Source organism: Halichoerus grypus, chromosome 3 (genome assembly GCF_964656455.1).
Source record: "Halichoerus grypus chromosome 3, mHalGry1.hap1.1, whole genome shotgun sequence".
NCBI classification, from domain to species: Eukaryota; Metazoa; Chordata; class Mammalia; order Carnivora; family Phocidae; genus Halichoerus; species Halichoerus grypus.
In genome coordinates this window covers 123462040-123478109 of record NC_135714.1, presented here as the reverse complement: position 1 = coordinate 123478109, position 16070 = coordinate 123462040, and the positions used below count along the sequence as shown (strand labels likewise).

The following is a 16070-nucleotide window of genomic DNA, read 5'->3' as shown; positions in this document are numbered from 1 at the left end:
GGCAACGTGGAGAACTGGGTACACAGCTTGAAGTTTTGCCCGCTGAATATATCTCTGTCTGATTGTCCTCCTGCTGGGCTAGTTCTGACTGGGGGTTTCATGTACAGCAGGTCAGTTTTAGCTGGTGCGGGCATATCTTGCCAAGCTACAAACTAGCCTGACATTTTTTTTTTTCCTTCTGCAGCCATTGGTTATAGGGAACTAACTCCGCATAAAGCAAAGGCTATTCGTTTGGGGAGAGGTTGCAGCATAGCAGGAGTGGATACCATGGGCATCAGAGTCACTCACTTGCATAATTTCAGTATCTGCTTGTACGCAGTGGCCTCTTCAATTCTGCAACTTTATAGTTCTGGCGTCAGTTAATACCAGGTTTGTTTGGCAGTTCAGAGCTTATGGTCACTCCCTCTTCTAAGAGTGGGCATTTAGTCACTACTAGGACCCAGTGACAAGCCCAAGACTATTCCTCGAAATACTTACTTATTGCAGAGGGTATATCTAGCTCCAGAAACTTGAGGATTGTCCTATCACGGCTTGACGGAGGACCCGTGTTGTGTCTGCATCTTTAGCAAGCATTTTAAATATGACTGGACATCCTGGGTCAGAAAGCCAGAGCTGCTTGAACTGCAGCCTGGACTAGTTGCAGAGCCTTGTCTTACTCTGGGCCCTACTCAAAACTGGCAGCTTTAACATTTACTCAGTTTAGTAGATTATTGTTTTTAATAGCTCCCAATTAATGGCCTGCAGGTATCCATATACTTTGACTCGTAACTTTGTAGTCTCGTCCTACCCTGACCCTGACTCTGACTCGGCCATAAGATTTCTCTGGCCAATAGGATAATAGATAACTGGACTCACGAAGAGGCTGGAAGGGTCCTCATGTGTTTCCACTTCCTCCCCTGAGTCCTCCACTCAGTAAGCTGCTGGAGGATTTGAGACCATGTGGAGGAGGGCTGGATTCAAGATGCAGTGGCTTATCTTGCCTTTGGAGGAGCTATCCCTTCCTGACCTCAGAGGACTGGACTCCTGAAAGATTCCCTGAAATGTCCTCCCAACTTCCCATCTTGTCAGTGGTGACTGCTGCACAAACCTGGCTTCCATCCTCCTTTCTGCTCTCCAAATTTCATGAGAGTACATCTCCTCGCCAGAATCGAAGTCATCTATAAAACCTTAGCTGCAACAGAGTCTTACAAATAGAATATTTAGCTTTCTAGATCGGGCCAATGGGGGCAGGATGTAGAATAGAAAGGGTTGTGAGTAGATACCCAGGACCAGTAGAAAATACTGAATGCATTCATACCCTGCATCTGGGAAAAACACGGCTGGTTGAATCGACCTGTCCAGCACCAGCCCTCACTTTTCTTTTTGTATCTCCTCTTCCCCAGCCAAACAGGACAACTGGAGAATCTGTGACCTGTCGTTTTCTGTACTCATCCCACCGAGCTGTTTCCTCTTTTCAGCCATGCCAGTAGAAATCCTGTGGATCTGTCACTGCTGTCTCAAACACCATTTCCTCTAGTCAGACTTTCTGCTGGCCTCCAGAAAGAGATGCCTCCTCTCCCTTCTTTAAAATTCCTTCACCTTTGGGGCGCCTGGGTGGCTTAGTCGTTAAGCGTCTGCCTTCGGCTCAGGTCATGTTCCCAGGTCCTGGGATCGAGCCCCGCATTGGGCTCCCTGCTCAGCGGGAAGCCTGCTTCTCCCTCTCCCACTCCCCCTGCTTGTGTTCCCTCTCTCACTGTGTTTCTCTCTCTGTCAAATAAAGAAATAAAATCTTTAAAAAAATAAAATAAAATTCCTTCACCTTTGGTACTTCTCTCATGATACTCCTCTTATTTTACCTAGCATTACTGTGCAATTTGTACATCTCTACTCACCTTCTTCTGCAGGATGAAGACCTTGGGAATAGGGGTCATCGATTAATCATCTTTATAGCCCATGTAATACTAATAAAGTATTTTGGACAATGTGTATTCACAATAAATATTTGCTGATACAAATGGAAATACATCCACAAACACTCTGGCAGATATTTTGCTAAATACTGAAATGATTATGGATGATGCCCTTTCAAGGATAGGCTGCTGAAATTGGACAATAGCTTCGCCCTGTGCCTTCAAAGAGTACAAAATTTATAGTATTTTAAATGGGGCTACAATTGGGAGGTTGGGTTCTCCCACAACCTACTGGGGTAAGATTCAGTGGGAGAAGTGTGGGGAACTTACTCCCATAGAGCTTATTTTTAATGAATAAGGTTTTGCTATAGGAAGTACTTGAACTATAATAAAGAGATAATAAAATAGTCACAAATTTGCTTTACTTCCTGGTCAGTCCTAGCTTAAGCACAGTGAAAAAAAGCATGTTGACTATATTAGTTGTATTCTGTCTTCTCTGCAGTTTCTACATACGTGCAATTTCCTGGTGCATGTGATTATCAAGCTCCATGACAAGTAACTGGTGAAGTCCCTTCCCAGCTCCCCTTCCTTCTTCTGATGGAACAGACTCCTGATTGATTTTGACTCCAGATGGGCCATCTTTAATTAGGTTAGCAGTTGAGTTGACAGTCACAAAGTTTTTCCTCTGCCATGTTCTATTAATAGGGGGAAATGGGTGGAGAAGAAACCTCTTATGCCATATTCTATTTAGCTGCTGGTTGTGCTTTGGGAAATGGAGGAAGCCAAGAAGGAAAGGGAGAGGTACGGTCTGTGGTGACTTTGAATCCACCAGACTGTGGGCATATAAATTTCTTCACTCTATGCCTGAGCGAGACTGATGTTTTGCAGGCTCACAGAAGATGGTCTTCTCTATACGAAAACATGGATGTCAAGTGTTGTATTCAGACATGAGCAATGACTGCCCTCTGTTGTTCCCAAATTAGGAAAATGGAGCCTCCAAAAGCTGGGTGCCAGTGGAAAAATCAACAAATATAGCTGTCACTGAAGAAAGCAGTTCAACGAGATTTTGTTTTACCCTTTGCCAACCTCAGCTCACCAATGTGCAGGCGACATATGTTTAGAATTAGCAAGTAAGGTTTTTATCCTTCATTTCCCCATTTCCCACCCCCCACTCTTGAGGTTGCTTGTCCAAAATAGAACGAAGCTTCCGGGCTCCTTGGAGGTCAGCCGTCTCCCAGTACAGGTGCAGTGGAAACCTGTCTACTGAGCTCTCATTAGGCCTGGAGCTGTTTTACTTCCATAGCTCTCTGGAGGGCTAATGAGCTTTTAAGAAACACTTGCAGCAACTCCAGATTCTACACAGCAACCTAATTTTTCAGAGAATGTTTTCAAGAGTACCTTGTTGGGGGGCAAATTCCTTGCCCAGAGAAATGGGATTGCGAATATGAGAGAAGTTAATCCAACATCCACATTCACTTCCTTTTTTTTTTTTTTTTAACTGATATGCCCAAGCTCTAATGCCTTCATTTCCTCTTCATTTGCAATGGTAAAGCCTCCTTGACCAGAAAAATAAATGTGCAGTTGGCCAGAGCTGAAAAGAGGTCTGCTTAAATGATTTTTAATTTATGTTAAAATGCTAAGAGCAGTTTTCCAGGTCCCTGTTGAATACCTCACAAAATTAAGTTTTTTGAAGCCTACCTTTAAAAAAAGACCTAAAAGAGTTCAAAACATTCCTTTTAATTTTAGCTGCCCCAACTATATCTTTTCTTCTTGCCCTACTGGGATCCAGCACCTAGTCAGGGGTTTATACTTCGTTGGTCTTAGAGCTCTGGTCTGGAAGTCAGAGACCTGTCTTCTATCCTTGCCCCCAAAACAAAAAGTGGTGTTACCCTGAGCTTATCGAATGTACCTCTGTTTCTCTTCTTGTAAAATGAACAGTGACTTGATGTAAAGAATCATAACCATGTCTTTACAAAATACTTAGCATTTCTTGGTGTTTTTACATTTGCAACATATATTATCTCTTTTGATTGGTGTCTTCTTGGAAAGGAACTGCAAAATAGTTGACCATCTAAATTGTGAACTCTTGATACTGTTGATTGTTTGGCCTAATTTTTACTCCAGGCTGACTTTTCATCTGCCGCTCAACATGAATCTAAGTTAAAATTGTAACAGTATTTCTTTTCTTTTCTTTCTTTCTTTTTTTTTTTTTTAAAGATTTTGTTTATTTATTTGAGAGAGAAAGAGACAGAGAGTACAAGCGGGTGGAGGGGCAGAGGGAGAGAGAGAAACAGACTCCCCACTGAGCAGGGAGCCCAACGTGGGGCTCGATCCCAGGACACTGGGATCATGACCTGAGCCGAAGGCAGATGCTTAACCGACTGAGCCACCCAGGCACCCCTGTAACAATATTTCTTGAACAAAGATACAATCATGCAGATACACACCAGGAGATAAATGCTTAAAAAATAAGAATTATCTTAAATGTTGAAACTAGGTAAAAAAACAGTGCTTTTTTTTTTTTTAAGATTTTATTTATTTATTTGACAGAGAGAGACACAGCAAGAGAGGGAACACAAGCAGGAGGAGTGGGAGAAGGAGAAGCAGGCTTCCTGCAGAGCAGGGACCCCGATGCAGGGCTCGATCCCAGGACCCTGGGATCATGACCTGAGCCGAAGGCAGATGCTTAACAACTGAGCCACCCAGGCACCCCAAAGCAGTGCTATTTTAAAGAAAATTTATAAGATACTTTTTAAAGATATCTTTTAAAATGATCTTTACAGTGGTACCACATCATCACTTAGGATAATAGTCATTGATTATTCTTCACTGAGGTAGTTAATCATCATGCATTTTTTAGTTTCTTTTTTTTTTAAACTCATTTTTTAGTTTTTTAATTTAGGTTTTTGCCTATCACTGTGCTGAATTCCGTAGGAGATATTAAAGACATACAAAGTCTTGTCCTCGTGGAATTTATAGTTCAGTTTAGGCCACATGATTAATATGTGTGTAGGGGTGAGTATAACACAAATGATCAGGGTTAAATGAGACATGCTAATCCTAAATGCAAGCAGCTCGAAGAAAGGCAGCACAGAAATGTAAATGATCATGAACATTTAAGACTTTGGCTAGGTAAAAGAGGAGAGAGAGGGTGTTTTCAGATGTGAAAACAGATGAAAGACACAAGGGAGATTTCTAGCTTGATATTCAGCTCTCCCATAGGTATGTCCACCTAGATGGCTCAAATCTAAAAACCAAACCCAACTGAACTTATCGTCTTCTCTCTCCTTTTGTGTTCCAGAATCAGCAGATGACACCTGTGCCCTCCCAGTCTCTTAGACTAGAAAACTGGGAGTCATCCTGAATTCCTCTCCCTTTCCTCCTACTTCAGTTCTGTCATTTTCTCTTCTGGGGCTGCCTTTCGAGGGCTCCCAGGATGCCCATTGCCACAGAACTGAGATCAGTTTAATACAGTCACTGACTCTGCTCCTCCCCCTCATTGCGATCTTCTCTTCCATTAGCTCCTTTTGAGAGGTTTATCCTTGTATTTCTCGTCTTGGCCTAATGTTTTCAAATCAGTGAATTGATTTAGACTGACTACCCAACTCTAATCAGACACTTCCCTGAGTTAAAGCTTCTTATTTAGTTTCTTAGTGTCTTGATGAGGCAGTCCATCCCTGCCCATCCCAACTAGCTGGGGACCCCAGACTCTGGTTATGCTCTCAGCTTTCCTGACCCCTCTTGTCCATTCCTACTCCATCTGCCTTGGTTTAGGTGTTCATAATCTTTTGCCTGGTGTGGTAGATTGAATTAATATGTTCAGCAAATATTTACTGCTCCCTTCCTCACCCTATGGGTAGAGAATCCTACTGTGTCCTGTAGACATGGAGGTTGGCCATGTGACTTTGGCTAGTGTAGTGTGGGCAGTAGGGATAGTGTGCTAGCTCTGAGCAGGGGCTTTAGGAGACATTACATATTCCTACCCACCTCCCCTGCACTCCTGTCATCCATCAATAGAAGAGCATGGCCCAGAGAAGCCATTGCTCCGTCATCCTGTGTCCCAAAATGAGAGACCCATGGAGCATACACGAGCTGCCATGTCTGGAGCCAAGTCACACTCAGCCCTGCACAGCCCAGCTGAATTAAAGCCAACCCACAGCTGACCAACAGACCCATGAGTAAAAAATAAATGCTTGTTGTTGTAAGATACAAAGGTTTTGGAGGAAACGAATTTTTGTTGTTATAAGCCACTAAGATTTTGTTTTGTGTATTACTATGGTAAAACCTGACACATATATCTGAATTTCTGCAAAAACTTCCTACCTAATCTTCCAGTCTCCAGTCTTACCTTCCTCCCATCTATCCTTCACACTGGATTAAATAAAAAGTCTTCAGTAGCTCCCATGTGCCACAGGATAAAAATCCAAGATGGAGTAAAAGATTTACCTGCCCACCTTCATGTCCCACTACTCTTGATCTTGCATTTTAAGCACTAGTCATGCCTAAATACCCAACGTTCCTTTAATTTACTGTACTGTCTCTCCGTGTCTCTTTTGCAAATGCTGTCAATTCTGAGCCAAATACTTCTCCCAGACCCCCTCCCTCTGCCACCCCCCATCTGGCCCTTTCACCTGCAAAACCCTTATGAGGTTAAAGTGTTGCCACTGCTGGAAATCCTTCCCTGGCTTCCCTAAATTCTCAAAACAATTTGCACAATTCCATGATTGCACACTATGGTTTGAAATCGATTATTTTTATACATCTCTTTCAGTCAGGTTGTGAACAATTTGCTGATAGGAAGTTTGTCTTTTCATCTTTTTACTCTCAGGACTTAGCATTGTTCCAGGCATATTTGAGATACTCAATAAATGAAGCAATGAATGTTTAGTTGATTTTGAAGTCAATTCTGCTTAATGTCTTTCTCATCTGGTTGAAACATGTTCACTTAACATATACCATGAATTTGGATTAGCCCATGTCCGTCACCAAGGTGCTCCTTCTCAAACTATACCTGAAACATCGAGTGAATGCTCTCATGTAACCAATGACCAGGTCAAGAAATGAAACATTCCTGGCACCTTCCTTTTTCTGTGACCAGTCACTATGGCCTCTTCCCAGATGTAAGCAGTGTTCCGACTTCTATCACCATAGATTTGTTCCGTCTGTTTTAAAACAATATATAAATGGAATCATAACGTATGTGCTCTTTGTGTCTGGCTTCTTTTGTTCAACATTATAATTTGTGAGACTTATTCAAGTAATTGTGAACAGCAAGATTTCATTTTCACTGCTGTATAGCACCTCATGGTACAAATATAACACAATTTATTTATCCATCCTACAGTTAATAGATATTTAGGTTGTTTCCTAAATGAATAAAGATGCTATGAACATTTTTGTTTGTATCTTTTGGTGCATATACGATTTTCTGTTGAGTATAAATGTAGGAGTGGAATTTCTGGGCCACAAAGTATGTAAATGTTCACTTTTGGCAGATGCTTCTAGACTCTTCTCAAAAGTGTATCAATTTATGCTCTCATCAATGATGTGTGAGAGTTCCTCTTATCTTACATCCTCACTAACTCCTGATATTATCAGTCTTTTTCATTTTAGTAATTCGGGTGGACATGCCATGGCTTTAATTTGCCCTTCCCTGACGGCTAATGACGTTGAACCCTTTAAAAAATATGTTTACTTACCATTTGGATATCTTCTGTGAAATCCCATTTTTCCATCAGGTTGTCTTTTTCTTATTTATTTATAAGAATTCTCTGAAATCAGATGCTAATATTTTGTATAGTATGTTTTGCTTCTATCTTTCCAGGAGAGATTGGCTTATAATTTTCCTTTTTTGTAATATTCTTGTCACTCTTCCAAGTGAAGGTTATTTTGGTCTCATAAGTTGAAAAGTGTTCTTTCTTATTCTCTGGAAAAGTTAATGTAAAAGTGGTGTTATTTCTAATTTTACATTAAGAGTCTGTACACATAGTGCTTAAGCATATGAGCCTTGGAATCAGACTGCTGGAGGGGCATCTTGGTTTTGCCATGTTCTTAGTGTGTTGACCTTGGGAAAGTTACATAACCTCTTTGTGCCTCAGCTCTCCCATTTATTAAATGGGAGGGATAAAAGTACCAGCTTCATAAAATCACTGTCAGGATCTTACGAGTTTTACATGTAAAATTCCTCGTACCATGTCTGGCACATAGTAGGAATTTACTGATTATTAACTATTTTTATTACTTATCCGTCTAATCTGTGCTTTTGCTCATAGCATGTGCTTTGTAGAACCAGGAGCTGTATTCTCTTCGTGGTGTTGGTTTGACAATAAGCCTCACATGGGTTGAGGAAGTAGAGTAACAACTTTTAAATGGGATGCCAAAATCAAATTCTTCTTCACACTTGGCCTTTTCTCAGGCATATTTTTCCCCCTCCTTTTGCTCTATTTTGTGAAATGTCAGGGAAGAGATCTAAGAAGCTTTCTGTGGAAATAGTACTCAAAGAAAGACACGGATCTCAGTCATGGTACTTTCTTGGGGTTTTGGCAATGTCCTAGGTGGGTGTAGGTCCACATGGCAAATATTCTAGTGGTTAGAGGGGAGTCAGGACTTTTGATTTGCACTGCCTGGGTAACTGACCTCAGAGATCCTCAGTTTTTCTTTTTAACAAAAGGAAGCCCAGCCTTCCCAGGGTGTGGTTTGAATTCCTGATTTGGTGGTTGTTAGGGGCTCTGAAAATACCGTGCAGCTTTAAAGCAATGATCGAGTCATTACTATGCAAATCTTCCCCCCCTCCTTCAGCCTTTGTGTCACTAAAATACCACTTAAGTGGGACATCTGTTTTCATCTGGTTTATATCTGAGATTGAAGACACATGGCTCTCTGATTAACTCTGAAACCATTAACACCACATCTTCATCAGAAAAACCAAAGAAATTAGGGTTAAATGGGTCCTCCTGTGATTTTCTCTAATCCTTTTCCAGCTTTACTGGCTTCTCCCTCTGCTTCCCCTAAGTCTTCTGTCTGCTTTTCTCTTGGGAATGAATTACCCATCCAGACCTCCCATACCTACTCCCACCTCGACACACATATTCTTCTTGCGCACTTCCTGCCTGCAGGATGCAGGCCATGCTCCTCTCATCCTTCTTTCTGAGCAATGAGAAAACTGAAAGATAACAACCCCTGTGGCTTCCTATTGTTTGCAGGTGTCTGTTCTGAAGAGAGTCACTGCATTCTATACTGCCAGAAAAATATTTGCCATTGAAAAATTAATTTTCATCATTCTGTGCTTCTGTTTAACCTCAGTGGTTTGAAATCCTACTCATTTTCTGTAACGTAGATCACACATTGCCTTATTTGCAATGTTACTCTGATGTCAGGATGAGATGCTGGACTTTGCATCTTGTTTATACTCCTATTTCAATATTCCTATCTGTCCCAGATAGGAATCGAAGTTCAAAATCCTAGATATGCAAGCATCAAGCAAAATTTGATTTTATTTTTTTATCACGGGTTTTTGTCTTTTTACAGTCCCATCATTGTTTTTCTTCTCCCTCTTTCGGGGGCATCAGTTAAGTTTGAATGTGTCTGAGGGGTGCCCGGGTGGCTCAGTCGGTTAAGCGTCTGCCTTCGGCTCGGGTCATGTTCCCAATGTCCTGGGATCGAGCCCCGCATCGGGCTCCCTGCTCCACGGGAAGCCTGCTTCTCCCTCTCCCGCTCCCCCTGCTTGTGTTCCCTCTCTCGCTGTCTCTGTCAAATAAATAAATAAAATCTTAAAAAAAAAAATTAGAAAATATTCATTCAGTCGTCTTCAAATATTTTCTCTGCCTTTCCATGCCCCCATATTTTTACCTACCGATATTCTATTTATTGGCATATTAGTCTGCTTGATATTGTCCTACAGGTCACCGAAGCTCTATTCATTTTTTTAAAAATCCTATTTTTCATTATGTGTTATTTTGGGTTTTTTCTCTTGCTATAGGTTTATGTTCGCTGATCTTTTATTCTGTTAGTCCCATCCTTTGTATTTTTTTTATCCCTAGAATTTCCATTTGGAAAATTTTTATGTCTTTTATTCTTCTCGTTATGTTCATTTTTTCCTTTAAATCTTTGAGTATGTAGTATTAATAATTGGTATTTTAAAATCATTGTCTGAAAATTTTATCACATTCATTGTTTCCTGTTCTCTTCTATCAATGAATTTTTCTATACAAGGTTATATGTGACATTCTTATGCTTCTTTAGATGCCTGATTATTTCTTCTTATTGGAGTCCATATTCCTGATTTAGTTGTATTCCTTTAAAAAGTACTGTGTTCTAGCAAGCAGTAAATTATGCAGATCAGTGTAAACATTTTGATTCTTTTAAAGTTGGCTAGGGTGGGTTTAGAGCAATCTCTACCCTGCGGCTAGGTTAGCCCCACTCTAGACTCTGACCTTTCTGAAGTCTCTACTGAATGCTCTGCATGTGACGACATTTTTCCACTCTGACTGGTGAACTGTTCTTAACCCCATTACGGGAATGGTTCACCCTCACTCCCAGCCTCAAGGAATTTTATTCAACAGTTGTGGAGATCATCACTCTGCCAAAAGAGGACCCCTTTGCAGATCTTTAGAGTTGTCTTTTTACAGTTTTCTCATCTCTGGCACTCTGCTCCATAAATTCTAGTCATTTTGCCTTCTCTGAACTCTAATTTCAGTCTTCTCAACTCAATGAGGATACTGGGCTATGTATAATTCTCTCCTTGAGCTGCCTAGAAACTGCCACCTGGCAGAAAGCCAAGAAAATCATAGGGCTCGTCTTGTTTGCTTCACTCTTCTTAGGGATCACAGGCCAATGTTGCCTATTGTCCAATGTCTGAAAAGAGTTGGTTTATATATTTTGCCCAGTTTTCTAGTTATTCACAGTGGGGGGGTAATTCTCCTAGCCCTTCCATGATATTTTGTTTTCTATTAACCACCCTTAAAAATTACTTTATTTTTTCCTCCTTTTGGAACAATTAAGGTTTTTTTTTTAATTCCATAATTTTACTTATTGATTCAGAAAATGTCCATTCTTTGAGTGGTTACTCTTGAATTTAGGGTTCTTTCAACAAGGATCTGTGGATCAGGGTTTCCAGACACACTTCACAAGTTGTGCACTGAGCAACTCCAGGGAGAGCCATTTACACATACCTGCAATTGTGTAACATTACAGCTGGTATACAAGAACATCTTTACATATCTGACCATATTTTTATTTTTTACTGTTGAATGATAATTTGTCTGAATATAGAATTTATGTTCAAAGTTAGATCCCTTTAGATCTTTAAAGATATCACTCGATTTTAAAAACAGTCACCTATGTTGCTTTTGAAATGCCTGATATAAATTTGATTCTCCTTCTGTTCTAGATGGTTTGCTTTTCTGGTAGCATTTAGGATTTTCTAATTATCCTTCAGGTTCTGGAATTTCAGTGCCAATACTCAAAGTATAGGCTTTAAAACACTTGTTCCTGCTTGGCAATCTTTTGGAATTTTCTACTTGAGGCCTCATGATATTCTTATGTTCTATGATATAGAAAATATGTTAAGGATAGAAAGTGTGTATGCTTGTATGTTTGACACGGGGGAAAAAAGATAATCACAGCCTCATCCTCCATTAAGTACATTGAATAGATATGCCTATAACAGGGCATAACTATTGTTTCTTTTGGGTATATACTTAGAAGTGTAATTGCTGAGTCGTGGAGTGGGTAGATATTTAGCTTTAGGAGATACTGCCAAACAGTTTTCAAAAGGGGTTGTGCCAATTTACCCTTCCACCAGCAATCCAGTTGCCCAACATTCTTGGCAACAATTGATATTGTCAGTCTTTTCAGTTTTTTTCATTCTGCTGATGTGTAATGGTATCTCTTTGTGGTTTAAAATGGCTTTCCCTGACGAGCAATAATTTGGGGTCCCTTTCCATACATTCATTGGTCATTTGTATGTCTTCTTTTATAACACATCTGTCATCACATTTACTCAATTTAAAACTGTTTTTTAAACATATATTCTGTATGTGAGTCCTCCACTGGACTTTTGTGTTGTATTTATGTTCTCACACTCTGTGACCTATTTTTTCACTCTCTTACTGGTGTCCTTTGATGAACATAAATTCTTATGATTAATTAAATCCAATTTAACAATATTTTCTTTTATGGTTAGTGCCTTTGCATCTTGCTTAAGAAGATTTTTTTTTCTGCCTGAGGTCATGAAGATATTCTGTTTTTTTTTTAAAGTATTTTTTATGTTTTTACCTTTTTTTTTTTTTAAAGATTTTATTTATTTATTTGAGAGAGAGAGAATGAGAGACAGAGAGCACGAGAGGGAAGAGGGCAGAGGGAGAAGCAGACCCCCTGCTGAGCAGGGAACCCGATGTGGGACTTGATCCCCGGACTCCAGGATCATGACCTGAGCCAAAGGCAGTCGCTTAACCAACTGAGCCACCCAGGCGCCCTATGTTTTTACCTTTTTATATTTACGTCCCTGATGACCTCAAATTAGTTTTTGTGTATGGTCTGAAGCAGGCATCAAGGTCCATTTATTTTTTCCATATGGATATCTAATTGTTCTAATATCGTTTACTAAAATTATCATTTTTTCATTACAGAATTTCAATGGCAATTTTTTGTATTCTATTGCATTTAGTCCATATTCTACAAATTTGATTGTATATATGTTGGTTTAAATATGATTCTTTTTTTCTGTTCCATTGGTCCACTCTTGTAATTACTATGGCTTTATAATAGGTCTTGAAATCTGGTAGTATTATTTCTCCCAATTTCCTCTACTTCAACATTTGTCTTTCTAAGTTCTTAAATTACCATATAAATTTTAGACTCATTAGTCAATTTCCAAAAAAAAAAAAAAAATCCTTGCCTGGGATTTAGTTTTGAATTTCATTAGATAAGTTTGAGGAGTATCAAATCTTAATAATCTTGAATTCTTCCAATCCATTAACATGTTCCATGTCTCAATTTATTTAGGTCTTCTTTACTTTCTCTTTAATATTTTGCAGTTTTCAGTATATACTGGTCATATACATCTTTGGTTAGATTTATTTCTAGTTATTTTATTTTTTATGAGATTGTATACAGTATTTTTTTTAAATTTCAATTTCCTGTTGTTTTCTTGTTAGGTCATTGAAATACAATTAGTCTTTGTATATTGATTTTGACATTAGTGACACTCTAAATTCACTTATTAATTCTAATGGTTTGCAGATTATTTTGAATTTTTTATGTATATAGCTTTTTCTCTTTTCCAATCTTTTTAGCTTTCCCTTCTTTTGGTGACTTCCCATACAATGCTGAGAATATGTGATGGTGGTGCATTTGTTGTTCTTAGACATTATTGGTTGTCACCACTGAGGAGGTGGTGCCACTGGAAAAATGCACAGGCCATGCTCCCACAACAAAGGATTATCCAGACCCAAATGACAATAATGCCTATTGAGAAATCTTGATGTAAAGGAAAGCAGATTAACATCTCATCAACCTCAGGGCGTGGCTACTGATATTCATAACCTTGATCCTAATCATTAGGAAAACATTAGATTATGATCAATATGCCCTAAGATATAATGCATTCTAGAAAGATTTGTGTAAAAGTAGTTAATATTTGCAAAAATTTGGGGCTTTAGGACAACTGTCTATGTTTCAACTGTCTAAAGGATTAATTTATGTGAAAGATCTCATTTCCAAATAGTGCCAAATGCAGGAAGTATTACAGAAAGTCAAGACCTCTTTACAATTTTTGTATTGTTCAAGATAATTTAAAAAACATTTCTGGCTTACTGGATTGATATTTGCTCAAAGAGATTATTTTTTTTAAAAGTTCTAAAACAAACTGCGGTTTGGACTTCAGGGCCCCAGTGAACATTCTTCCTCTCTATAGAGACTTTTACACAATAGTCGGTCCGGACCTCGGACCTCAGCAGCATTTGGCTATCAGCTGGGAGTTCATTTAAGAGAGTTCCTCCTGCAGACCAATCATTCCTTCCACGTTCAGAGCTGGGGCACACTCAGTTGGGGCATGGAAAAGCCAACTAAATTTGGTGTAATTGCAGCAGATTTCTGGAATTCATCTGAATGGAGTGGAGGAGGGGGCAGGAAGGTGTCATGGGAGAGAATTATGCAAAAGTTCAGGGAAGGATAAAATGTGCTGGAAATAAAATGAATAAGCAACGACATCTGGAAATTGATTGAAAAAAGGCCACAACTGAAAGTGCATCTGGGGAAGAGAAAACAGGACCCAGATTGCCACAGATCTGGAAAGATCAGGAGCCTAGAGAAAGTTCTTTTAAAAACAAAACAAACCCAAAAACCCTCATGGCCTGGTGACATGCATTTGGAAGCAAACAAACTTGGGTTGACTTTCTGACCAAGAGATCTCTATCCGTATTTAAGCACGCTTTCTGAGCTATGAAATATGTGCAGAAAGGAAACCCAGAAGAGCCAGGAATCCCAGTGGGAAGGAAAGATGGCACTGCTGTGGCAAAACACAAAAACATGCAGAGTTGAGTGGAGATGGTCTTTGTAACTGATAGGTCATGTATTAGGCAGCAATAAGCAAATTTCATTGCCTCTTTGATCACTGCATTTACGTCTCACATTCCACCTGTCTCTTTAATGAAATACTTTGTTGAGTCCTGGGTCACAATATCATCAAGCTGCTCAGATGACACTGGCTTGTGATGTGGCATGAGTCTATTTCTCAATGTATTTATAACATAACATTGAATAATAGCCACATTGGCATTGCTGGTCATAAATCATGCTATCCTCGCACTCTCCAATCATGCAGAGCCAATTGTAATGTTCCCTATCCATCTACAGGACGAAGAGAGCCTAGCATTATCCACTGGACCTCGATGTTCTCATTTAAGTCACGGAGGAATGAATGTGTAATACAATCTCAAGACACAAAATGAATCTGTCATATCAAATCTCCAGGGGCGATGAGGTGAAGACCACCAGAGCTTCTGGCTAGTGATTCTTGTGGAGACTTGAAACCAGGACAGAATGCCTTTCACTGCTGGGATTATGATAGGACTATTCATCAAAAACCCAGTCATGTTACTCAGGAAGCTCACAGATTTCTTCCTGCTATAGTATTTTGGTCCTTTGCTTTCAATATCTCTTCCCTTTAGTTCTTTTGGTCCACTCTGTAATGCTAAGCCTTTAAGTTTGAAGAAGGGACACTATTTTGTAGTATGTATTATACTAATCTGTGGAGAAGAGGGTGACAAGGAAGTCATCTATCCATTTTGCCTCTAAAGATAAACATGACACAATACACAGACACCTCCTGTTATGGGTTGAATGCTTTGAATGCCCCCTAACTTCATATATTAAAGTCCTAACCCCCAGTATCTCAGAATGTGACTGTATTTGGAGAAGTAATTAAGTAATTAAAGAAGTAATTATATTAAAATGTGGACATTAGGGTAGACCCTAATATAACATGTCTGGTGTTCTTATAAGAAGACAAGATTTGGATACACATACACACAGAGGGAAGACCATTTGAAGGGGGAGACAACAGCCATCGACTACCTAAGGAGAGAGGCCTCAGAAGAAACCAACTGTGCCAACACCTTGATCTTGGTCTTCTAGCCTCCAGAACTGTAAGGTAACGAAGTTCTGTTGTTTAAGCCACTCAGTTTGTGGTACTTTGTTATGGCAGCCCTAGCAAATGAATACATCCACATACAATTTGATGTATTTTTCTGGATAAATAAATATTTTCTTCAAGTTTAAGTGGAGTATTAACAAATACTGAGTGTTGTAAAGAAAATGAAGAGATAATACCAAATAGCCCCTACAAATTTTCTTCACATAAAATGGACAGACAACAGTGTGAATTCACCCTCCATGACACAAATGTTGTCTTCATTTGAGTTTCCATAAAATCAGACCCACAGACTGGGATTGAAGTGTATATAGGCTCTTTGGGAAGTGACAACAGGAAATCATTGTAGAGGGGTAGAGAAGTAAAACAGAAAACTTGGGTTAAAAAGCAGGCTACCATTACAGGCAACTGGGGCTCAATCCCATCAGAGAGCTCTAAAGAGAGGGTGTAGAACATGCCTCAGAACTGTTGCTCCTGAAGAATGAGGCAGGTGCAAACAATAAAATTACTAGGAATAAACTGAACCAAAG

At 39.5% G+C, this 16070-nt stretch overlaps 1 protein-coding gene across 1 annotated transcript in view; it reads left to right on the top strand.

Annotated features, from left to right (window-relative positions):
* ANAPC10 (anaphase promoting complex subunit 10) overlaps positions 1–16070 on the top strand; it is a 255496-nt gene that overhangs the window by 208792 nt on the left and 30634 nt on the right. The gene's annotated exons all lie outside the window — the stretch shown is intronic.